Source organism: Temnothorax americanus, unplaced genomic scaffold (assembly GCF_048541705.1).
Source record: "Temnothorax americanus isolate GAGA-0224 unplaced genomic scaffold, ASM4854170v1 Scaffold9, whole genome shotgun sequence".
In the NCBI taxonomy this organism is placed as follows: Eukaryota; Metazoa; Arthropoda; class Insecta; order Hymenoptera; family Formicidae; genus Temnothorax; species Temnothorax americanus.
In genome coordinates this window covers 5,289,007-5,314,025 of record NW_027509812.1, presented here as the reverse complement: position 1 = coordinate 5,314,025, position 25,019 = coordinate 5,289,007, and the positions used below count along the sequence as shown (strand labels likewise).

General features: G+C 35.5%; 1 protein-coding gene across 4 annotated transcripts in view; it reads left to right on the top strand.

The window, feature by feature from the left end:
- Positions 1-25,019, top strand: part of Antp (homeotic protein antennapedia) — a 111,282-nt gene that overhangs the window by 31,731 nt on the left and 54,532 nt on the right. The window contains exons 1-2 of one of the 4 annotated variants that reach the window (XM_077425656.1): positions 21,617-21,856; positions 22,300-22,473. The exons of 2 other annotated variants lie outside the window; for them this stretch is intronic. The gene's annotated coding sequence lies outside the window, so the exon portion shown is untranslated. Of the gene's footprint in view, positions 1-21,616; positions 22,474-25,019 lie in introns of those variants that run through there. One more of the 4 variants, XM_077425652.1, reaches the window with a different exon arrangement.

Here is a 25,019-nt window from a genome sequence, read left to right as displayed (position 1 = left end):
TTTTCTCACATTATGATTTAGGAATGTGTTTAATAAGTACAAAAAAGAAAAGAACTATTATACGTTTACGAAAAGTGTCTTTATTGATTCGTTTATTCAGCTTGAGTTAAGATCTATTATTAATTGGATCGTGAAATGCACGCTTCAATCACTCTGCACGTTTCACGAATTTCCTAACCTGTCGACGCGAAACGGGGAGGCAATCTGAATTCTCCCAGATCTAGTTTAGAAGTGATGACAGTTATGGATTTCGCCATCGTAGTGCCGTGCCAGCCGATGATGTCGTTTGTCATCCCCTCCTCACCGCACGTTTGACTCCCCTACGAACGTTAGCGATAGCAACCCTCAAAAGCAAATCACTTATATAAATGTGCATAAAGATAGAAACAATTAAAATTTTAACTTTCCGTCAATAAATTTTATAATATAAATTATAATTATAATTTATATGCGACACGCGACATTTATACCAGACATAAGTTAGATAAAATATACACAAAGATATGAGAATTATGTATCATATTTTAATTAAACTTGATTAATTATTAATCAATTACTATAATTAAAATATATGCTTCTTTACGATGATTATTTTGGACTCCTCAGCTTCGATTGATAGATGATGATAGATGACATAGCATATTTCTTTCTCTATTTTATTTCTGTGCCGCTTGATTAATATTGAAAATTTTATTTGAATTTGACTTCTGTGAATCATGTTAGTGATATCTACTATTTATGTTTTAAATTTTCAAACGATTAAGTATTCATCCACGAGTCAAACCTTCGAATTAATGTTCTGTAACACTTTTTAAGAAATTCTAATATCACAAAACGTTGCATATGTTTGTACCTTTTTTGAATAAAAACAGCCTCATAAGTCATGTCACCATGAAGGAAACAGCGCTAGCATAAAAATGCTATTAATTCTTTCCCAAAAGAATCCACTGGTGCGTAAAAAAGTCTATCAAAAATAAAAAAAACATAAAGGAAAATTATGCCACACGACGTTCGCATACTTTTGAACTGTAGGGTCGCACCCTAGGGACTATTGTTGCATAAGCTCTCCATAGTAGATAACCGTGATCTAAAAGGCAAAACCTGGCTGAAATGATATCTATATAATTGACCATATGTAGGCATATATAACAAATTTGTGTGTAATACATTTATATATATATATATATATATATATATATATATATATAAAGTTTCTATTTTTTTTAATTAGTTCTGAAATTGTGGGTACGAAAAATAAATTAACGCAATCACTAATGAGGAAATATAAGTTGGATTTATCTCACAATAACTTCAATTAAACATATATATAGATAAATACTTACGAATAGTTTCGAACAAATACCTTAAAAAAATCTTCGAGATGTCGCGCATAAATGCAGGAATGTTGCATTTCAAGTTTTACGCATCGCAATGCAGTGCGAAATGCAGCTACGTATACTTACTACGAAAATGTAGACAAGAATTCACGATTGTACGCGTATGTGTGTGTGTGTGTGTGTGTGTGTGGTTTTCATGGTTTAAACGTAAACTCTGTCCAGAAGTTGCAATTTCCTGAACAAGGGATAATTGCTTGCATAAAAAACGGAGCATTTTACATAAAAAATATTTATCCGCGCAATATACATATGTCTATCTCATCTATTGTTATACGTCTAATATGAATTAATGTGAAATTAAATTAATTTCTGCAGTTTTAAATTTTCTAAACGCATTTTTTGTTGCAATGAATTGTACATATATAGCGAAAACCTACATGAGATATGTGACATATTTATTTAAGATTCTCATTGTTAAAATTCTCTAATTAAGTATATGGAATATGATAGTAAAATAAGGGCATGTATCTATTGATGACACGTTGAAGTAGGAAGCTCCAGCGTGTGTCAGCGGCAAAGCCGCTCTTCACAAGCCCCACCTCATGATTTCCTATCCCTCTGCCCTAGCCCGTCCCCCTTTTACCCCCGTCACAAAATCCTGTCGTACCGCAGGCAGGGTAGACGAGATCCCTAGGAACGTACGGTCCACCATAGTAAATCAGGCAGTCGCAGGCGGTCCTTCTGATCTATCCGTAGCGGAGGTGCTGCGAGACGCATCAAAGTTAGCCCGTCCCACTCTCTCCATCTTGAAAGTAGTGAAATAACTCCTCTAAGTAACTCTATCTAGCCCGTAGAATCGCTTATGGCTCATAAACGCCTCGTAACTTAGCGCGGTGGCACGCGCCCCTCGAGAAATACTGCCGTACAGTTTCCGTCCATAGTGCTCGAGAAGAGATGACTTCGTCTTGAAGTGGCGCGAAAGTGAATTACTTGATTGACGACGACGCGGCTGCAGACAATCTTCGTCTTTTAGCTAATTATACGCTACTATGGAGGGCTTCCTTGTCAGGTGGAAAAACTGCAGGTAATTTAGCAACGTTCTTATCGTTTTTGTTGCTGCCAACGAAAATGCTAGGCTGATAATAATGTAAATTGTTATACCCGATTTTCTTTCGTAAATCGAGCCCTTAGCGTTAGCATAAACAGATTTGTATATTCTGTAGATAAATGTTTACAATATAAAAACGTTAATCAGTTTTGTCAATAATAAGTCGAAGTTATACCTCGAGCAATAATATCAGCAAACAGCCGTAAAGGTAAACGGTAAATAGCGGAAAAGCTATATATGTACCGTTTATAAAACTGGTTTCAAGTCAACCACCACCACTTGTGCAGCTGAAATCTTTTAAAAGTAAATATATTCGGCTTAACGGCGGCGCGGCGCATGACGTAAACGGAAAATATCGGTTTCCTAACGGAGCTGAATAGCGAATCATAACTTCAGATCCCGATAACGGCTCGTGGGTTCCAAACATAATTTACAAAGTCAATTTACAACGGATTAATTAAAAACATTGATAATACCTCGACTTTAATTAATCACGCTCGGAGAGCGCGAGCGGCGCCGGTAACGAACGACATTGAAATTAATTAAAATTAATGAAGCATAAACGGAAGTAGCGATAACATGACGAATCGGTGCAACCATCGATGGTGCTCCCGTCGGCGTTAGCAGCGTCGCGTCGCGCGTCGAGGCGCGCACACACACGGGTCGTTATCCAAAACTAAATCTCCCGCTATTGACAAAACACTACGGCGTCTCTCGTCTGGCGCAGGCCGACGCGACGCGTGCTAAACAAACGTCCAATTTTCGTGCTGCGCTACCGTCGGCTGCAATTTAAACTAAAACGAAAATGCATTATTCCCTGGCAGAGCGGTGCGGCGCTTCGCCCGCGCGCGCGCATCCGGGGGTTAAATCGACGAAAATAGCGAAACGGCGCATCTACATTTACGCATACTGTTACGCGGAATCCGCGGGATGTACGCGTAGAGACGATACGCGTCCTGAGTTTACATCGTTGATGTATGTTCTCGGCGGCGATCGATCTCTCTCACACGAACTGCTAATTGTGCGGCGTCATAACTCTCCGCGTGTGTCTCATCCCCTGTCTGTGTCCCCTGCCGCCTCCCGCGGTCCCACCTCCGCACGCCCCAACTCACTCATCTCTGCTCTGTACAAGCGCGTTAGAAATACGCGCTTGTGCGCGTTCACCGGCAATGACGGACGAGTATGTACTATTGCGCACCGAGTTTACCGGGAGGAGCGTTTCCAACTCTCCACTTTTCTATCGGATAATCCTCGCAAACGATTCTTAATTTCAAACGCATATTTAAACAACCTGATCATGCTTCATTGCCTCTCATAAATTCTCAAACACTTATAAAGTCTATCTTTCCCATTTACTATGCACACACAATAAAATTGATAATCTATTGGATAATAAATTAATAATTAATTACACCGTATATTTTCGGCCCTATCTATATACTGTAAATAATACTGTTGTGTTTATGGATATATTATGATTTGATGATTTCGAATTATGTTTGTGAAAGTATCACATATACATGTATCTAGTACAACGGACGATAGTAAACGGAAAAGAATTTATTGTACACTGTGATTACCTTGTTCGCGTATGAAGAGAGCAACGAAGAGTGTGTGAAAGCACGTGGGTACATTATAGCGACGTTGTTTACGATAGTCCGCCAGTCTTTCGGGCCATTGCCGATTAGTGCCCGGCCCATTTCACTTCATCATGTACGAGCCAGCAACGGGATCCGTTGCACGGTACGAACGGATGTTCCGCGAATTGCGGTTGTTTAATTGTTCGTTTATATATCGAGTTTCCAGGCTCGTTAATAAATATATACACATATAGAAACAAATTAATAGTTTTAATGCTATTAAAATTGACATATTTATATCGATATCGCATATTAAGTTGACATTTCGCAATATTTTTGGATAAATCTTTGTCCTATTATGTAAATCATTGTTAATATTCACATTTCTCTGCTTTATAACATCAGAGTAAGAGTGTGAGCAGTGAGTGAAGACGGTACGCCATGAAGAGCGGTATATAGAGAGAATTGCTGTAGTAGCGCTAATGTCACCCCAGCGTTGAGATAAGAAGCTCAGACAACCCTCCCACACTGGTCCCACTCCCTTCTGCTTTTCTTCCACCCCACGCTGTGGCACATGGTGTGAGTTATGAGGCCGATTTTTATTATTCGCGTACCTCCACCACCTCCTTCTTCTCCGTCTTACAGCCACCCAACTCGCTTTTTCCTATCTGCGAGTGCTCATAGGCGCCGGCTGCGCAACCGGCGGAAACTTTCTCGGCGACAAGGAAGGGGTGGGGCCGGGCATCACAGCGAAGTTGCGTTATAAGAAAAACGCGCGAAAAATCAAAAGAAAAGCAATTTCTTTTTGCAGCTGGCAAGCCATATCGCGATAAATTGTTCGTTTGCTAGCAAAAGTGTTTGTCGCCGGAGAGATAAAGTTTATTTCGAAAATAAATAATATATCTCCTGTCAGAAAATGGTATAATTTTTGAAATCGTTAACATTCCTGTAGTGTATATATGCATGTGTGTATAATACTTTAGTTTCTTCACGAAAAACATTCGTTTCAGACGTATTATTTTTCACGTAATATCTTTCGCGCGTAATCGAAATAAAGAACGTAATTTTCGAATTTATCGAAAATTACATAAAAATCTTAACTACCGCGTATTTTTATTTACATTTGATTTTTATGATCCGCTTATGCATATAAAATGTTCGACATAAATACAGTTTAGCAATAAATCGTCAGATTACATCTGTGCGATTATATACGTCGATAATAGAAGCATCTAGCAGCGTTGCCTGTAAATTTTATTTTTTTTCTTCTAGATTCATTTTTCATTTACTGTCATTAACAAGAAATTGATCGTAAATTGGGATATTTCTTGATCGCTTCATAAGAATTATAATTATCGCCGACATTAATGCATATATATAAGGATTTGAACGTGATTTATTGTAAGCACATAGTCGCAAGTTGCGACTAGAAAAACTTAGTAGGCGAGAGTCGTTTGACGGCATTGATTTTCTGAAGTAGAAGAGTGTAGAAAGAGATAATTTATCTCAAGCAGTAATATCTACAATATTTAATTCAACAGTAATATTTTTATTGTTCTCTTCAATTATAATTTTATTAGAAATATGTGCGTAATATAAATTATGACTGTTTTCTAAATATTCAACAGTTATTTGGAAAACTTTTAAAAATTCGCTGAATTTTTCAATTTTTGTAAGGTTAAATTACATTTTTAAGGAACAAATCGTAATGTAACGCTAAGCGATACATTAAATTCTCTCTATCGCCAGTAGAAAAGAGCTGCAAAGAGTATCGATGGTCTTCCATGGAGGAACGGACAGAGTGAGTCTGTTCGTTTTCGTAGCCCGACGGACCACATTCTTCCTGGTGACTTTAGGCATTGTTCCTTCTGTATCTCCCTCTAGTCCCTCTTTCCCTTCTTCGGTCCCCTTTAGGCCCCACGTCATCCTCCTGCTTGGCGTCTGCCTAACCGGGGTCCGCTTATAACAAGCTGAATGTTGGAGTTTTTTGCTGCGACGCCTATTTTTTTCTTCTTCGCTTTTTTCTATCCAGTATCTCTGGTACAGACAAAAAACGTCACCCGCCGATTTATAGCCCCACCGATGACCGACTGTTGTCCACTTATGACTATGTACTTGCCCGACCTTGGCGAGACCAATGGCCACGGAGCGAAATTCTTTCCTTTCGAAATTCTGATTTAGACAGTATTCGTGTAATTTTATTGAATTTTACTGAAATCTGAAACTGTTCACAATAATCAATAAGATTATTTTGAAATAAATATAATCAATAGAAAAAGAATATTATGTAAATGCACACAGTCTTCCAGAATCGAATATTTCACATTGAATATACAGAATGTTGTAACATTGTACGTAACATTGATTCTTTTTTACGTTGATTTTTTACACATGTCTGTAGGCGAAAAAAATCAGAACTGAATTGATGGTTTTACAGTTTAAGTTGTGGTCTGCTTCCTGCTTTGTGATTCTTAAATCTTGCATTGAGAATAAGGGACCACTCACCAAAGGATGTCCTTTTTGGAACTTTTGTTCGTCTTCTAATTCTAGGACATATTTATCCTCCTATAATGGCAAAAACTTTTTTGTGTTACGTATACCTATTTTACACCCATGTAATAAATACTGTTCCTTTTTTTACTGTGGATCCGCTTTGTACGCATACACGTACAAACGCGCTTGTATACGTGTCTTCAAAAGATAAAATCTGTTTTACTGTATTCAAAATTAAGTTGAAAATATTTTTATTAAAATCTTTTTAGTTTCAATATTAAATAATTCCATGATTATATATTTTAATTTAAACTTTTATTATAATAATAATAATAAATAAGAATGTGAAAGATTTGTTTTTATATGTTCTTGAAACTTCGTATTTAAATATTTTTAAATATTGTCTACGTTGGAACACACGCAACATGATTTAAAAAATGTTTTCCATCAGAAAACTACAAAATGTCTTTTATTGTATGCCAAATTTAATTAAATTGCTTGGCGCAATAGTTCAATTTTCTCACGCGTGGGGAAGCATGTTTGATACAAGTTTCTGTAATAGTCGCTCAAGCATGCACACGTTACTTACAATTAGTCACAAAAGTTCGTGTTCCGCCTAATAATGGATTTGCTCACGAAGAACAAATTAGCGGAACGATATATCTTCCTGCCGCCCCTTGCAAATGCGTGTGTTCTTACATGTAAACGATTGTCCGATATTTAATCTGCGTGCATACACGCTATGAGGGATGTACTTACTCGTGATTTCCGCATAAACGAGACAAACACACATCGTGCATTTTAATTACATTCGAGTGCATCATTATACACGCATTCAACAAAATTCTTATCTTCTCTTAACCAATATGGTAGAGTTTATTAACCTTGCAATTTTACATTAAATTATAATTTTCTATTTCTTTCTCTTCTTTCTTTCTTTCTCTCTCCTTCTCTTTCGTTTGCACTTTAATTTACACGTATTGTAATAAATTGTTTGATTTAAAATCAGTCGTTTATGTAATATAATCTTAAAATGTATTTATATTATCTCTAATACAATTTCTCTATTAAAATATATTACATAATCTATTTAAAAATTACTGATTTTCAACAATAATCAAATTGATATAATATTCAACACGGAATCTATTTTACCAACAATCTCTTTTATTTCTATAAATTCTTTTTTGCATTTTTTACTTCAATATGTGTATATTATATGTGTATATAGATGATATATAAATGATGTTATATATTAGCAAATATGAACTTAATAGCTAACATTTTTGTTTATTATATATTCTAGTTTTATTATTCTTAAGTAGCTTTATTATAAAAATATTTGTTTTTTACCACAAAAACTGAAACTAATAAATCTCTGTTTAAAAGTTGCAAAAAACTTTCAAATCAATAATTTGACGTAAGTGCTAACGACAGTCACCGATCGTGGATAATCGGATCAATGACAGCGACGAGAAAATTACAACGTGCGCAAGAGAGCGGAAGCGAGACAAACGACATACGGTAGAAAGAAGCGTGAGCAACGTACACGTGCCCGCGGATTAAAGAGTTATTTGATTCTCGGAGGCGGCCATAATTCTCCCGAGCTATTCTCGTCCCGCGCGCGCTCGCGCTCACTCGCTCGCTCGCCCACCAGAATATTTTAACATCAGGGGTGGGTGGCAGCCCGGCTGATTCTGTGCCTGGATGAGTTTTAGGTTGGGACACAGGACACATGTACTAACGCACACATGCACACTGAATAGAATGTAGGAGGGTTGGTGGGTGAGAGTTGCGGGTCCGCAACTCCACGCAGCTAACAGCTGTTTCCTCGGTGGGCCGACCAGGCCGGTGGGGAGGATTCAGCCTAGTCGCGCCCCTTCTATAATGGCTCCCTTTTCTTCCTTCCCCTACCTACACCAGCATGGCTGGCGCAACCCGTCTCTTTCTCTCCTTTTAGATCCAGTTACGTCACATCCACTCTGTCGTCGCTCCTTTTCTATACCGCTGATGACGTCAACTCCGTGACGTAGAGAAAGCGTCGCGTCATCACCGATAGAGCAGTCGTCGATAAAACGTCGACCGCTAGAGGCGCGCTGATCGTGACACGAAACCATTACTCTACGATGCGATTTGCATGTTTGTACGGAACATACGAAATGAATTTACTGGTCTTGATGTATCAATGGGAATTTTGTCTGCCAGACGATAGCTCAAATAGACGATAAGATGGTACGAAATAATTCTAATAAAGTGCAACTTTATTTGCGGGAGAAAACTGTCGGCACGTGCAACGAATATGCATACCCAAAAGACTCATTTTGTGTTTAATTCTTTCTCTTATAAATATATGCCTAGTTAATAAAAAGAATTTAACTCCAATTTATTTGTTGATTTATAAGGAATCAATCTAATATTAATGAAATAAATCTCTACCTTTTTTAGAATGCAGTTAGATTTTAATATAGCTATAAAAATTTAGCACGAGTTATAGGGATACGCAATAAAAGTTGACCTAATAGCCTTGCCCATCATCAAGGTCGAGCATATGTGTGTCGATGTCCTTCAGACAGTTCAGACCCTATTGAGCATGAGAATGGAAAGGGAAAGGATCGAGAAACGGGATAGAATGACGATCCAGATAACACATTGAATACTTTCACCACGCGAACGGTGGCAGCATCGTCAACGATAGGCAGCAATCGTAAAACAAGTGTTTTACGAGGCTCGACCGCAGAAGGGGAAACACCGCTATAGCGCCGAACGTTGAGTGGGGCTCTCACGGTTTACGAGCGCATAACAGACGCGTTTATGGCCGCGATCACATAGCCCGCGCGCATACCTACGGCTATATAACCGGGTCCCATAACCCAGTACGGAGTAAACAAATCGTAAAGCTCGTTTTCGGATTTACTGACCTGCCGCAATACACGGAAAACGATACGGAGAGTCAGCCAGTCAGCCAGCCGGCAGGCAGTGATAACCAGCCACTTCCCCTCTTCGGTTCTCAGCCTGAGTAAGAGGGGAACTGTCATGCTGATGGCATGCGATCGAGATATCGCAACAAGCATGCGCGCAAAAGGGTTACGAGCCCCGTAATTGTGACAAATGAAGTAGATAATAGCTCCAGATAAACCGTATTAGGATATTGACTGAAGAGGCGTATTTGGTTTATGCCTCGTCGGCTCGTGCCTAACATTTCTTATCAGTGCGTTTTGAATAATTCTGTATACCAAAACGATTTACGAGTAATATCATATATTATCTTTTACGCGATTACGTATTATTTATTAACAAAACACACAGTCACATGAGATATTTAGAAAATAAAACTTAAAGAATAAATCTGAATACGACGCTATATAAATTAAATTATTTCTATCAATTTTACGCAACAGATACGTTCTTCTGATCAATCGGCCATGATGTGCGCGCGCACACGTACAGTATAGTATATGTCTCCACGTTTAAAGATATTTTCGAATCCAACACATCAGTCCAGATGTTATATTTATTCAATTGTAATTAATTGAAAAATTTATAAATTTTTAAAAAATACTATTTTATAAATTGGTTTAATAACCAGAAATTAATGAGTTATTCTTTATCTTTTAATATAACGTTTAATTTATTACATATATACGTCAAACATGTACCAATTAAACATAGCTTTAAGCTATGATATACAAAGTGATGATAGGTATATGAAACATTATTCGATTTCTTTCTGATATGAAGGCATATCATGCGTATAGTGCTAAGCGTAATATCATATTTTGTCTTCTGTTTTGTTCATTTTCACTAATATCAATGTTTTATGAACTTCTTAGGATAAATAATATTTAATATTGCGATTTTCAATTTATGCGATGCCTTTATGATTGTACTTATACATATTTACTGTGTAATGATTTTTGGAGATATATAAAGAATACAATTAAAACTTTTAGTATATTAATCAAGAAATTTTACACAAAAAATTCGTGATAAAATTAATGAAGTTAACAATTTCTTAAAACAAATAATATAATTATATTTTTAAAATTTTTGCCAAAACAAAATTTTACTATAACTGTAAACTATAAAAAAGTATAAAAATATAACTGTAATATAATAAGAGAAGAATGTTATGATATTTTAATAACATTGTTGTTTCTATTTAACGAAACTTTACATTTTATTTCGTCTTTATTGTAAAAGATCTAAAAAATATGAATGTTTGTAATACTATAACATTGTATTGTACTAAAAGAAATTTTAACTTCGTGGAGCGGAAACACGGCCGAAGCTTTTGCGTATCCGTACAGAGCCGCGCGGAGGTGATTTATTCGAGTTAATTCCAATTCCATTGGAGCCGCGGGGGCAGTCAGGGGGGAGGAGCAGAGAAGAGGCAGCCTGTGGGGTGGAGGGTGGATATTCTTATGCAATTTGCCAGAAAGGTTCAAGAACCCGGGAGATCCCGCAATTTATCTTGCCTTATGTTACGCCGAGCCAAGGCAACGGAAGATAGATAGCGTCACTGCTTCCAACCCCCTCCTGCGTCCCGCACCGCACCACTACGGGTCAACCACCCAAACCCCGTACAGACCCCTGCGACCCTTCCCCCAGCCAATGAGGGACGACCGCGGTGGCCATCTTGGATGGAGAGTTATTGAACGAAAAAGATGAGTAAGAAACTTGTTATGGGGGTGCGTTCTCTCCGCGCCGTTGGGACTTGGACGAAAGAAGGCGGAGGAAGGGGCAGACGGAGCTTGGAAGCTGCGGAGGGGTAGCTACAAGGGATTGTTGGCGCTATATTGATCAATTGCTTTACCGTGCTTCGCGCTACTTTCGTGATATAAAGTACAATACCCTTGGAGGCGCGATACCCGCTGTGAAACCGAGTGCAACTAATTATATGATGCTTATGTCCCCTGAAACACCACGACATCTGATTTCTTATTTTCATTTTCTGTTGAAAAATATTATCCAACACATAAATAACGACATTAATCATGCTGCTTTCAGTATGATTAATATCTTTTACAATACTTTAAAGCGTATAAAATACTTTACAAGTATCACGCACATTCTGTTCTTGCTATAATACTATATATCACCGACAGACTAAATTTTTCTTCCATTATATCACGTTATGGAGTTTGAACATGCAAATAAAATTGTATAATTATTCATTCTATTAATATCATCATAGCATCAGCTTTTTCTTGTTGAACGAGTTTTCTTTCATTCAATAATTTTTATCTGTGCGCGCGATCATGAAAGCAATACTCACGTCAATGGGCGTGCAGAAGGGGATCCAAGATATGGGTGGTCTTGATGGTTGCATTTCACGAATGCTTCACGCGTTCGCAGTTTATGGGCACGTGCGCGTGAGGTGTCGCGTAACTAAGTTTCACCTTGAGGTTTCAACAAATCACCTAACCCGATCAGTTCTAGCAGGGAGGTAGCTGCATTACTTCACGCATGCACGGCAGCCGATCGTGCATGATTTGACAATGTGACAATTAAGTTTGTGTTGTGACATGCATCAACAAATAACAAATGCACCGTGTAAACATATTAATATTGATAAGCCAGTACGAATTGCTCAAGTTTCATAAAATTTATGAAATATATAGTAGTGTTATGCTCTTTATAGATCAATAACATCACACCGCACGCGCGTCAGCTCTAATTTATCTAAACTTTTCATCTATATTAATTTATTTCCTGATTTATATTTATTAACTCTAATTTTAGATGAAAAATGGGAAAAATATTTATATCATTATAGAAACCGTTTTTTTGAAAATATTAAAGTAATCTTTAGTTTTTTAAGTGAAATATTAAAAAAAAATTTTTTTTATTGCTTTTCAAGTCTGATTCAAATTGTTCCAAATTTTCAAGTCATATATAAGATAATCATCTAATTTTCTAAAACAATAGAAAATAATGTTTTATTGTCTTTTTTTCTGGATAGACAAGTGCAGTAATAAACATATGTATACTTCTTTTTTAATTAATTAATTAATTTTTTTGTTAAGTCATCTCTTTATTATGTATCTATTTCTATTACTAATGCATATGTGAATTATTTTATTAATATATATACTTATATCATATAATTTATATCATAGACATGTAGCACTTTTCTTTTTTACCGACTTATCGACTTTTCAATCAGATTGGTTTTTTATGTCGACAATGTTCATCGATGTGCTGTAAGATGGCGTTTTCAGCACCGAACGTATAGCGCGCCATCTACGAGATTAGGCTTTAAACTTCTCACGGGAACCACGTGCATCGTGCCCACCAGGCGGCGTAGCCGCCCGTCAATGTCCAAGAAGGGGGAGGGGGTTTTCTACTGCTTTTCTTGTGTGTGAGTGGTAGGAAGAGTGGGGGTATATCTATGTACCTGTGCTATGCCTGCAACGGCGCAGAATCCCATCGATCATTCGTGCCGTTTCCCCGTGTTTCACGCCGCCGTGTATTGCGCGGCGTAGAGAGAGGAGTCGGCCACCGATGTTCCCTTCGACCCCGCGCGGCCTCCACTTTGTCTCTGACACGTCCACCCATCTCACCCCACCTCGCGCAAATTCCCCCTTCCTGTACGACGTGCTGAGTCCGTGACGGTTCGGCGGGCAATGCCGGCCGACCATCACGAGGCCTTACCTTCTCTATTATATTTATGTGGTGGCTTGCGGACTGAAAGGTTTATGTGGTGTCTCCACTCTGTCTCGTGCCGCTCCTTTTTTTTCTTTTTCACTCTCTCCGCCTTTTATACACATCTTTCGCCTGAAATTATTCTGCTGATCGCGCCCATTGCATTATGACATATGAATTCGTTACTCCATAATTATTGCGATCAAATGGAACCGCGCGTCAGAAATTTGAGAGAAATTAGTGAACGTGATTAAAATTTGAAAAATATTCAAATTTTGATGGTGTCTAACTGTGCGCGTTATCCTGTGGGCACGTTTGGGGATAGCGAAGTGTTCAGTGGATGACACCACGTGTCGGTTGAGACCAATAAATGTGCGCGCGGATGCTGAGTATCAGCCAATAAGAATGTAAAGAGATGTTGGACCGCGCTGCAGACACCGTTGTCATTATGCCGTGATTTTATCACGCACATATTTGGATGAATATATTTTGATTCAACCGGTAAATGATTTTGACAATTTTCTAATTTTTTATTAAGTCACAATTATATCGTATTTTTTATGTATTATTTATTGGTTGTAATGTCTATAAATTACAGTTAATGTCGTATTATATTTGATCAAAATAGCAGACTGTCAAGTTTAAATGAATGTTATACCTGAATCTTATAATGATATTTGTGTATATAACAATCATGTGTAATATTTTTTTGTATAATGTGATTAAAAATTGATATCTATAAATTCTGATACAAAATAGCAGACTATAAATCATGCGTATAAATACACGGATATGTAGGATATAAGGATATAGAAGCGTACAGAATTAAACAATGTATCGAGTATTAACAGAATATTCATATGCACATATATGTATACACATGTGTACAATCCATATCTAACAGCATGTAATTTATTGTTTCAGGTAAGTGACGTTGCAACGCCTCGAGCCTTGTGGAGCATGCAACTTGCTTGGTATGATGTAAGCAATTTATTTATCATAACTTTGTTAAATTTTTGTGCTTTGCGCGAATGAAATAATAAGCATAGAATTTCATGTTTTATTGTGTCACTTTCTGCTTTTTAAAAATACTTATTAATATTATTTAAATTCTGCTGTGCATATGCATACAGTAAATATAATGTTACGTCCCTGTATTTTATCCTTATATCCTGCTACAAATTTCTAATCCGATATCCCCGATCGATACTAAGCAAAAAGAAGATTGTCCTTAGAATTGTCAAATGATAAATCAGATGACATTTTGAAATTTGAGCGGGCCCGATTTTCGTGTTGTGTATAAAACGGCTTTTATAATTTATTAATTTTTATATTTCACGTGTTGTATAGCGCTTTGTTACGTTACATTCAGTCCCACATTAAATTGTTAAATTGTTTAATCAATTTCTCTTATTTACGCAAATGCTTTTTTTTAAATGAGTGAATTTATGAACAGCTCTCGGATATAACAATATAATAAACATTATAAGAAGATCAAGTTCTTTTTGTGCTATAATATAATACTAAGACTAAAATTAAAATAATATATTTTTATAAAAATAAAACTCATTATCTTTTGATGAGTGTGCCATGAGTGGATCGAGATAGATACCCCAAATAGATAATATATTAAATTTAAAAGACGCAGAAAAATATCAAAGTTAAAAATATCATTGTTTATTATATTTATTTTTAATTAGTCAGTTTTTTTAATTAAGTTAATTATCACATATTTTATTGCAAAAATTTGTATTTTATCGAATAATACAAGCACTGGGAACATAATGATCGCAATGATACGTGATAATGATATGAAAGAATCGCATACACAAATTTGATAATTATTTCACGCACATAAATATATCACGAGCATAAGTACATGTATTACATTGCATTACAATATATCATTGTAATATCTGAGCAATTAATGATCTGAGCCTGCAAGTGTCACAGTAAAGGTGTAAATGGAGGTTTAAGGGAGACTTATTAGCGAACGTTGCTGGAGGATGAAAAATAAAACAATAAGTTAGAAATAAGACAAGAAAGGATGAATAATATGAGAGTAAGAGAGAGGCCTATAGCGAATACGACTGAAGGTTAGAAAGATGCCCACAAAAGCAGTGCTGAGAAATTCTCGTCAACAACGAAATCAGGATAGGCCCACACACCCGGCGGCTTGTAAAACACGCAGCAAGATTAAAAAAATGCTTCATTAATATGATTAAAGTAAAAAGCTGCTTGAGTAACGAGCAACAGTGAATCATCGGATGGTCGGATTCACGATGCATTATCCTGCAGTTCTATATAGTTGATACTTTTATATTTTATTTAGAATTTTACATTCTACAATAATAGAGAGAAAAAGAAAAATATAAAATATGCATTGTGCACCTTTGAAACAATTAACATGTGGATAGTAAATGCGATTAAATAGCATATTACAGAAAATATGTCAAGTATTCTATGTTGTATGATAATTTTTTTAACTCATTTACGGGGACAGAGTTTCTAAATATTCTATCTGATCTGTTAACACTAGAACAATCAACTCCATCAAAATGACGGATTTCAATTTTTTTGTTTTTAATTATAGAAATTATTAAAGTGCTTTTGTTGGAATTGTTTTAAAATTTATATTGACTTTTGTCGAGATAAAAAAATGATAATACATGCCAATTTATTTTCCATCAACCATACTAATTTTCTGTATATAGGAAGTTCTGTATACTTAGATGTCTATATATACATATACCAAAATAACGCTGGTTGTTCTAGTGTTAATCGAATTGATTCGGCACGCCAGGGACATTTAAACAGAACAGACCAAACGGGAAAAGGGACAAGCGTGGCTCTGGTCGCAGGTGTCGGAATCTTTTAACATTTCTAAATCAGTACTCTCAAAAAGTGAAACTGAGTTCAAAGAATGAAACTTACAATATTCATAATCGATAGTATCGTTAGAAATGTCATCGTTTTACCATACAAATGTCTTCTCCGACAACATGCCTTTCTTTTTTTTCCTAAATATCTCATCTACTGAATATTCCATTACATATTAAAATCTATACATCTATAATAAAATGATAGGTATATTTTATTCTAAAAATACGTCATAATTGAAAATTATTATATTTCGATGCAGCAAATACAATTTGAAAATACTATGAGAACAATTACTTTAATAAATCAATGTAATACTCAGGATGGACAACTGTAGTAATGATCGCGTTTATCGCTCGAAATGACATGTCACGTGTCACTACAACATATCGCTTCGTTTACACGGGATACGTCACATCGTTGATGCTTGGTGACATGCAAGGTGCAGTGGCTTGACGTAAAGTGCAAGCAAATGCGATTGGCGATTATACACTTACAGCGTTACCGTATATAAACGATGCCCGTATAAGCCGCGGTAGATATGCATACACCGCGGATACATATAATGCGGTCCAAGGCACGAGGGCAATGCATCTTCCACGTGACATCGGAGCCTACACTAATCGCGCGACAATCTTCACCACAGTGAGAAGAGAGGAATAAGAAGGAAGACGAGGAGAAGAAAATCGCATGTATCGCTGTACTCGGTGCGCCTCGCAAAGGAAGAATGGAGTGGAGGAGAAAGATGGTGTCACAAACAAGAAAAGTGTGAAGAAGGATACAGACGAAAGACGGATAAGAGCAAGAAAATTGAGAATGAAGAAGTGGACTGTAGAGCTATTTGCGAAAAAGAAGAAGGAGGATTGAATAGATAGAAGTGAAGGAATACGGAAGCATCAAATAATAAATATAGAAAGAGAAGAGAAATAAAACGTTTACGTATACTATATACTTTAAATAAGAAATTTAAATATGAAGATATATGAGAGAAAAAGAAATGCATTAAAACATTATAATGATCATGAAAATCATGAAAAATGAAATATGACTGTAACAATATATGCAAAAAAAGAGATAATAATCTTTTAATAAATAGAGGCATTTAGGAAATTTGTAATTGTATGAAGATCACCGTTTTTTTTTAAATATAAAATCATGATGATGATAGATAAAAGTGGGAATATAAAATATGTAAAAACATTAAGGAATGTTCTTATTTTTCGTAAAGAATTGGCATAAATTTTTGGGAAGAATCATTGTTCTCGTCTATTAAATTTTACATAACTCGTATTTTATAACGCCCATAATTTGTAGGTTTAAATTGAATAATAATTGATCCATATACCCAAGTTGCTTCGCTGAAGTTATTAATTGTTAGCTATTACCATTCAATGAATCATTTCAAGATCCAGGTACGATAGTGTCTAATTTTTTTTTTTTAAGATTGTAATAAGACCTTGATACCGTCCGCAATTCGCAGTGCCGCCTTTCACCGCGAGGCAAATGCACGATTTTTTAATTTTTTAAGAATCGGGTTTGAGTTTCGAGACTCTAACTCATGTGACGACCATATTAGCGGCGATAAGAAATTGCGGAAACCGGCAGTTGCAGTGGCGCTCTCTGTCGCATGAAACACTGTGATACGCATCTATCGAACGAACCTATGGTGCTATGTCGACCGCACACAGCAAGCAAACCTGTAATTTATTTCTCGACGGCCGCGTACCACCCAACTCTAATATAATCATTATAATTACTGTCTCCCCTTCAAATGGGGCTCGATAATAATCGTTTGTATTTGTTACACGGCTCGTATCAGCTCCACATTCGTCGAACTTAGGGATGATTTCTTCGAACTGTGTCGAGTCACTTTTCTCGTCAACAATTTCAAATTGTTGGAATTTCTGTTTCTGCATTTTAGTAAATCTTTGTAACATGTAACAGCTTACAACATAGTGTGATCCGTTTATATATAGTTTATATATAGTACATTTTTAATGTATGATTTTATTTCTATAAATATCTGAGATATTGAAAGTAATACGCGATAAAAAAAAATAATAACGCATTCAAGCATTTAATAATGATATAATCTTGATATAATTTTTAATTAAAATGGTATGTAAAACGTAATATTAAATTAAAATAAAATGAAATAGAGCGTAATTCAAATCTTCTTTTCTTTAAGATTGTTCTTAAAGATAAAAACATTTGTTCTAATTTTTTCACGCGTTGAGAAGTTATAATAGAGACACTGCGAATTTATCACGAATTCCAATCGGTTAATTCTCTTTATCCATCATCATTAATAATCGGTATTTATGTCTCGGCTCATATTGCATTCGTTTATCTATTGTTGTAGACATGGTATTATAAATTGCCACTATCCGTTCATTATGTTAATTTGTCCGCTTTTCAATTAGTGGCCGAACGAGTTCGGCGGCAGCGAATAAATTGAGTGTCGGCGACGGTCGCGGTCGGTTCGTGACTTTCTAAATCCGCCACGTGTCGACTCCTGCCGGCTGAATTGTCGACACTGCGCCACTGATCGTGTTTTAAATTACTAATGAAACGAAATATAATATTACGGGACTACTTTTGTTCAAACGCTACGCATTATGTGGTTCCTCGAAATTAATACGAAAAATATCTTCGCATTTTTAAAAGTTGGTCTGTAAATAATATTTGTTTCACAATTAAAAGTTTCCATAAGATTAAAAATAAGTTTGCCAGTAGATACAAAGTGTCATCAAAGCAAAAATTTAAAAAAAGTTCAAATATACTTTCCGAATCCAATTTAGAAACTATATTTCAAATTGCCAGTTTCTGATATATGATAGAGTTTGCTATATGGACGAAAACATCACTAATTTTGCGAGGGGATGTAAAACCCGATGTAATATTCCGTCATTCAAAAAGCAATGCCGTGTTGAAGGCGAAGGTAACTTCGTGCCGGCCACCTGCAGGTAACCTGGGAGCGTCACGACGCCGCCGTCGCGACGAGTTACGACCACAAATCACGCGATTTGTAATTGCTACTATCAACTACACGATTTCACGTGGCGATTTCTACCTGCACACACACACACTCACACACACACACATACACATACACCCATACACACACACACACATGTGGATGGAAATAAACATCGATTCTGTTCTGGCTTCGCGAGACTTAACGTCGAACCTTGATGAGAAATGTAATTTCTTTCTATGAATTTCTGGATGATTTCTGGAATCTAAGAATTATAATTGAAATCTATTCGATATGGTAGAGGAATCGATTTTATGTACAACTTTAGTTTGCAAAGTTACGTAACTTTAATTCTTTACAGGAATACGCGTTGTGTGTGATTACAAAGTAAAATAGAGCCTGATGTACGATAATTGAATTATACTAACATGAGTTTAATTTGAATAACATTTTGATTAAATATAGGGAGATTGGGGCTTGTTGGCACAAGAGGCAAGTTGGCAATGCGTTCCGTTTATGTATTTATAGCGAAAAAAACAATGGAAAAGTTATCACAAAATATTTCTTATATGACATAGGTACTTTCCACAAAGTTTTATTTTAATCAGACAAGTATTACAATAGAAAAAGAGAAAAGTCTGATTCAAGAGGTGACAAGTAAATTTTCGAGCGTTTCAAAATATCGTATTAATGTTCTCCAGCTTGAGAAGTAAATCAAAGTGACGTATCATTAGTTAAAAGAAAAGTTTCTGTTACTATACGACATGTTATTTTGACTAACAATAGTAATTTATTGTAACAAAACGACTGAAATAAAACGTATGTAGAGATGGGGTATGTTGGCTCATATCAAGACACGCTTAGCTTGACTTGTCGTTGCCGTGCGCGTGAGACCTGTTTGAGCACGTGATTTACTATCTACAATGCTGATAGAAGCTAAATATATATTTATATTAATATTTTTATGATGAAGAAAGCTACATCTAAAATAGTCCACAATTATTTTTCTGCAACAACGTTTTGATGTTCGATCATTACAAAATAACTTTAAAAGATACAATCTTTATCAAGAAGTACGTATATGTTATCCGTTTTGTGTTTCTATTACGTATTCATTAATTTAACGTGGACTTTTGTCGCATAGCCAACTTACCCTACTATCGGGGAAAGTTGGCCACAATGCAGCATGTTCATATTTTATTTATTACAAAGAAACTATACGGTATACAGGAGCGTTCTTATAGCTTGAAAATGTAAAGAAAGGTTTTCTCTATCATATTAGTACTGTTTAATCATGATAATTAGTTGTATAAAAACTTAAATGCCGAAATTGTAAAAACGGTGCCAACGAGCCCCGGTCTCCCCTACATAGGTTGTTTGATCTGTTTACATTATTTTCTATTTCCATATTTTCTATTACATTTTTTAAAATTTTTATACTATATAGGTTACTTTTCTAATAAATTATATATCGTTACATATATTTATCGAATTAATAAAAAAAACTTGTAAAATAAAATAAATTTTTTTATAATACTTTTTTTCTTTTGTGAAAAGATAGAAAGAAAAATCGCTGATTAAGTATTTTCGGACCTTACGACTATATACGCATGGGCGTTTCTAGTCTACATCACCATGTAGTATATCACGTACCGTGACAGAACGCGTTACCATTGTAACACGCTTGTTCTTGCGGCGATACATTACGTTACGTCCACGTCCCAGGTATTACTTCGGCTTTCCTCTTCAACATGGCTAGTAGCTTCGTACATGTTAGTAAGCTATGTTTGATTCGTTCGTCGGCGGTCATGGTGGGCTACGTTAAAAGCTTTCCTCGCCATCAAAGTAATTGCGGATATATATAGTCTACGATGAAAATTGCGGAACTACTAAAAACGCGCCGCAATTCAGTTAAGGTATTGTAATAGACAGGAAAGTTATATTTCCGCTCAAATATCATCAGAAAGAAAAGTTGTTAGTTTGTAACATATTTGTGTTATAATTATTTTGCTACGTTTTTTGTTTTTTAATATATTAAATAATATTCTCTTTCATATTATTATATGATATAAACACATTACCGCCCGCTTTATTAAAAATATTAATTTTTATTAAAACAACAAATTTTTATTTAGAGAACGTTGTAAGTAAAATAAAAAATGTACATAAGAATTTTTATCGAAAAAGCAATGTTTTTTTAAAATATAATTATTTGTGAAGATTAATTTTTATAGAACATATATTTTATAGAACATACTTAACGTTAAATTGTATGAAAACTAAAAAAAAAGATAATATTTGTATTTTGGGGGATAATATAGCTTTGAATTTTGTGTAGTGGCTATCATGAAAATTAATAGGTGGTGATTTTTATTGTTAGAAAATATTCCAAGGCGTACGTACCCTAGCTTTGACGCTCGACGATATGTGGCGATAAGTAGACGTGAATGCTTGTATGTCTTGCGGCACATCCGGCAGATCGTATAGGTGCGCGTGGTGTGTTTCCCGCGCGCACTCCTTCCTCCTTCAGCGGCGCTGCTTGCCATCAACATCGCACTTCATAATCCTGGCAGTGTTTCTGCGCGTCTCGATCCGTTAACTTACTCGATCGGTCCGTTCCTCTTTCCTAATATAATATCCATTCCGTTGCAATTTCCAAAAAAGGGATATTACTACAATTATCGCGGATTACGAGTTTTTTTTTTTCGTTGTCAGTTTCAAGTTAGCAACAGATACCGGATGTTATTACTCTCGCGCGTCAAACTACTGCTCCATCGTGATTTCGGACAATTGTGGCCTTACGCTTCCGTCCGTGAACGTCCAACTTTTGTTTTGTGTAAATTAATATATCTGCTTTTTGCGATATCATCTGGTTCCTGTGCTATTGAACTCTCTTGGAATTATAATAAGTTTTTTTACCAGACATTTTTTATGACATCTGTGTTAAAATTTTTGTGACATAATTCAAACGGCATTGATAATACACAATATCGTATGAAACACTTTGCAATGCAATATAAATCTGTCAATAATTTTTTGCGTCCACTCTATCGATGTATTTCGGTGCAGAAATCGACACGTGCGAAAGATATTTGTAATCACTGACCACTCCGTGGCCTAAACTGGTTTCTTGTATCGCATCGGAAAATTTATCGTTTATTGCAAATATATCTAATTATTATAGCAGTATATATGTTATTGGCAATCGTATCACAACATGAGCTTTTTCTTGACCATTCACGATTTACTTATCTATTTCCTCCTTGGTTCATCTATTAGCATTTTCTACGTACGCACACAACACGACTAAGTTATTTTTATCACTCCATTACAATACAAAATTAAATACATCAAGATGTTAATTACCGTAAGAACCTTTTTAAACTCAAAATGTGAGTTGAATGTTTTAAAATAACAACTGCTGCTTATAAAATAAGAAGAGTCAAACAATTGGTAAGTTGACATAATTTTTATTTTGTATTTTTATATGTTATACTCGCATGTATTATCTCGTCCATGTAATAATCGTTTATTTAGAAAATACCGTTCTAATAAAAAGCCTGTTCGTAATATATTGAATTAGTGTATAAACATTGACAAATCAATGTTTATTAATGTTTAGATCAAGATTTAATTCTCTACTTTGCACATTCATGTGACACTTTATTTATATATTTTGAAAAAACTTTGCTGCCCAATTAATTTTCAGCATCACTTTTTTAACGAATTAATTACTAAGCTATTTCTTTAAGAAACTTTCTAAGAAATTTTATAATTTTATAATTTTATTAAATATTAATCTCTTCAAGTTAGACAGAAGAAATTTCGAATATTCACGAGCTTATGCAATACAAAATTTCAAAAAATTTCTTGATAAAAAATCTGTTCTGTGTGTAATAAACTTTTATCTTAAAAGAAGAGAACAAAAATTTTCCGGATACTTTGATAGGTAAAGTAAAAGGAAAGAAGAGAGAAAGAGCGAAGAAGGAGGAGGCGAGATTGGATAGAAGGCTAGGTGTAATTTACCCTTGAGGCCCCGTGGGTGGTTGCTTGGTTCATGGTTCTGCAGGATTGGTTGGACGTTTGACAGTTGACGGATGATGAGGCGGCCTTTCAGTCCCCTTTCTGTCCCCCTTTTACGCCCCCAACGTGCTGATTTAGTCCCGAGTTTGATTTCTGGCGCGTCCATTATCTGATGGCCGCGAGGCAAAATCGAACCGGGGATAACGGGATTATTAGCTGAAATAGGCACATACGTTATACATCTTTGGTTTTTTCCACCCATTTTTTATTCCGTCGTGCTTCCTGTGGGTCGACCAGAAATTGTTCAATGGTGTAGTTGTTGCAGTTCTGTCCTCATCCATTATTATATATATGAGATTTAGGATTTTTAATAAAAAACATAAAAGTTCCTATACATCCTAAGCTATATGTCAAATACTATATAACTATATACATAGGATTTAAAAATTATGTATTTGCTTTTTAAATATAAAAATAAATTATCTTAATTAAAATTAAGCGAATGTAATATCATATAAATAAAATAAAGTTTCTGGAATTTACAAGCTATATAGTATTCACTAAAATGCTTAATTAATTAATTAAAATTAAAAAAATTTGACATAACAAATTGTGCGAGAGTGCATTTATCGAGTAATGTCAAACGTATATATTACATGCTTCCTGATTTCTAATAAATTTTTTTTAAACATTTTATATAAATCTCTCACCTTTTACTTCATATCAAATGAAGAAATTGATATCACTTTATCTAGTTACGGTCCGTCATTTCTTAATTTATATCAGCCAGTTTATAAAAAAAAAAAAAAATAGCATTTCTAGTATATCTGCATGTATCTCTGTTTGTTAGAAGACAGATAGTGAGATAATATCGTAGTAATCTCCATTTTAACGCGATTCTTTATATGAAGCATGGAATGAGCATCCAAGACGTAGCTCTTGTCGCAACGTAACGCTTCGATGCATAGCTCGAGATAAGCTATTCTCTCGCCGAGGAGATGTGGATCTAGGAACGATGCGCGAAACGTCTAAGTAGTTTCTGTATTTCTTCGTGCTGGATGTTAAAACCACAGCACGAGCGCCGCGCTGGTGTCGTGTTTATCTATTCTGCGATCTACTGCGCAACATGATTGCGCGAACTACTGCGTGGTGCTCGAGTGTTCCAGGGATCTTGACTGCGTGGAACCAGAAAACCGGTCGCACTCTACGCAGTTTTCTATACCTTGTTCGTACAAAAGTTGCAATTTTTTTCGCTGATTATTGAACACAGTTAATTATCCTGTATTATATAAGGGAATGTTTTAAAATTAATATGTAGATTAAAAAATTAAACGTTAAAATTTGCAATTTAACAACGCGACATACGTATTATCTAAATAATATTACAAAATTACTGAAGTAATGCCATTAAATAATACCTAATATTAGGGAAAAGTAAATTAACCTTATTATTATCGTTATCTCGATTAGTCTGCGTGAGTGGATGATCTAACGTATTTTAACAAACTAATTAAGACGATTGCACGGGTTTATCATCGCGCACGTGAGTAATAGGCCGGCTGCTCGTTTCGGGAGGAAGTTCGCTATATGCGTGAGAAAACAGACATACATCCTTCTCGTAGCGTGATTAAATCTTGCTTTTCCACGACTGGGACGGATATACTCGTAAAATGGTTATGTAGGCTAATTGGTCGTCGTCGATCTCTGCCTTTCACCTTAATTCTTTCCCAGTGTTTTACTCCAGATTATTGCTCTTGATCGTCATATCACAATTTTCTCGAGGTTCGATGGGGGCATGAGTTACAGCCTTTACGAAGAGTATTATTACCTGTCCAACCAAACTCGCATGCTCAGGCCTAGTCTACCATTTATCATCTCATTTTACAGTCAACTAAATGCGAACACTGAAACGCCCAGTAAATGTTTTCGCTAGTACGTTTTTGCCTCTCTTTGAAAAAAATTCATTTATATAATAA